Source organism: Lepisosteus oculatus, chromosome 21, assembly GCF_040954835.1.
Source record: "Lepisosteus oculatus isolate fLepOcu1 chromosome 21, fLepOcu1.hap2, whole genome shotgun sequence".
NCBI lineage: Eukaryota > Metazoa > Chordata > Actinopteri > Semionotiformes > Lepisosteidae > Lepisosteus > Lepisosteus oculatus.
Window position 1 is genome coordinate 15,857,965 of NC_090716.1, and position 2,686 is coordinate 15,860,650.

The following is a 2,686-nucleotide window of genomic DNA, read 5'->3' on the forward strand; positions in this document are numbered from 1 at the left end:
ATTACATGTCCTACAATCAATTCAGTATTGTTGCCAACGTATATACTGTATATATAGTTAGGACGATATATACTTCTATATCACAGCTTGCTGGGATGTAAATATGAATATTGCAGCCTTGTATATAAATTTTGTACATTTTAATAATGTACTGGTCCTTAAAAAAGACTGAATTATATGACAGCTAAAATGGCACAAATTGAATGACAAAAATATTTAAACAAAATTAGTGGAATAGTGTGCTCTAATGAAATACAGAAAACATGATGAAGCAACCCAGTGCTGCTGCTTATTCTCCTGTGTCTATGTGTACAGACTGTCATTTTATTTGCTGTTATCTTGTATTTCTTTTTTCTCAGGTTCTCAAAAGGAAACATCTAAGAATACTCTAGTCTCCTGCTAGAAAAATGTTATCTTTTTAAATAATACATCTTAAAATTGTTAGTAAACAGACTGGATAAAAAGACACACATAAAGGTATCTGAATAATATTTATCAGCCTAAACCCCATACATACTTTATAATGTGAAAACAATCCAAACACTTGTTTCTGACACTACAACTAGAGAAATAACATTACATTATAAAAGACATTTAAAGAGATAGTTTTGTACCAGTGAAAGTTCTTACAGCCAAAATGCAAAAATGATTCAGTCAAATTGTCTCTTAACTTTCAAAATCTTTAGCTGGTTAAAAGGAAAAAAGCAACAGGTACAGGGAACCTGCATTCATATACACAATATACAGTATTTCTGCATACAATAATAGTACAGTTCTTCTATTCTTAATGCACATCTGGATATTTAGAATTGCCAGGATCTTCAATTAACAAAGAACAACCTTCTACTCAGTGCCTCTTAACAGTGACCTAGGTAGAACATTTTTTAAAGTGCAGAGAATTATTTATGGCTGTTCAAGCACTGACCTGACATTGCTGCTATAGGAACTTAGAGTGATCAAAGAGATGTGGCCAGAGAGATGACTGGGGCTGTATTCCTGGGCCAGACAGACACATAAAAACACAAAGTCCATGCCAAAAGGGCAGAACAGGGTTGGATCTATCTACTGTTGCTGTCTGCTGGCCGTCTCCCATCTGCCAACTAAACAAGCCAGCTGAGCCAGAACTTAGCATCAGTCTACTTTCAATATTCCCGTTTTGGTTAAATGTATGACCATCAGATCAGTAGAGTAAATTATACATGCTGGCAACATCTTATTTAACATCTGAAGTACCAGACAAAGCACTTTTCAGACCTGACAACCATGGCTTATCTGAACCTCTTGTCAGATCCCCCAGCCCACCATCACATTTAACTTTAAGAAGTGGGTACGTTTTCACCCTTTGCTGTAGAGATTTTGCCACTAGATATTAATGACACAGGACAAACATATCCTGCCAGAATTCATTAAAATGTAACATGCCAATTTACTATCTGCAGGTATAGTGTTGTATCAGCCTGCTTTTAAAACCTCTGGTTCCAGTACTGTCCGAAGGGGAAAAAAATCAAGAAGGGAGCCTAAACCATAAAGCACATCCAAGAAAAGTCTTACTCTACTTAGAGAAGTTCAAATCTTCAAAATTAAAAACACTGATGAGAACTTCAGTACTTAATAGTGTTGGCACGCAGTATGAGGCACAGAAACCAGAAGAGCGCTAATCGCTGCACATCTCACAGTTGCTTCATTTTTTTTAAATAGAATATGTGCTCTAAATCAAAGAAGTGTGTTCAGTGCCATCAGTGGAGCTGGGGAAAATGTCCCGAGAACAGTGCTGTATGCAGCTCTTGAACTCTTCCATTCATTAGTGGAACACGTTTAATTAAAATCAGACCTTAAAATTCAAATTTTAGCAGTGCTATATCGTTATCTAAAATGTGAAAGCTTAATGTTCTTAGTAAAGGAAAATTCCAGCAAGTCCTGTGTAAGAGTTGAGCTCAGTGCACTAAAACTAAAGTGGCACTGTTCTGCCTATTTTACTGCCCAAGGAAATACCCTTCCCCGGTCCATAGGGGGTGGTATTGCTCTGCCCTGCTGATGTCCTATTTCACTACACAAGTACTGCCTGACTGTTCCACTCTCTTTTATTGTGTTATGTTCTGAATAAAGTGCATTGTGCATTTGGATAAACATCATTACTCCACTCGCAGGAATTAAAATGTACATTAAATGCATTAGATGCCTCTTCTGGATTGTGCTTCTTAATCACAGGCTAACTTATTTCTATTTCAATTGGACATTTCTTTTTTCCATTTGCTTCCTGCTCTTAAAATGCTGAACCAGATCTGTTATTGGTATGTACCCTGCAGGACCGCACGTTGGTCTACTAGCACATTTACCGTAGGTGTGCGAGCTGAAATCTAACCAATTGGAGGTTGACTCAAGAAGAAGGAAAAACATAGGTTCACTGTAGGAGGTGTTTGATAGAGTGTCATTTCCAACAGTGTCTGTGCAATTGATCACCTATTAAGACCTATTTAATCAGAAATAAGGGAACAGATTCTTAATTAGCAAATTGAGTTGTTGGAAATAATGCACTTTAGGGCATTCTCAAAACCAAGCACAGACCTATAGACACCAATTAGCACTAATGATTAAGGGCTCAACTGTAACAAAAAATCAGTAAACACAGGGGTACCCCAGGAGTAGTACTGAGAACAACTGAACTAGAACACGGAGGAGCATAGGA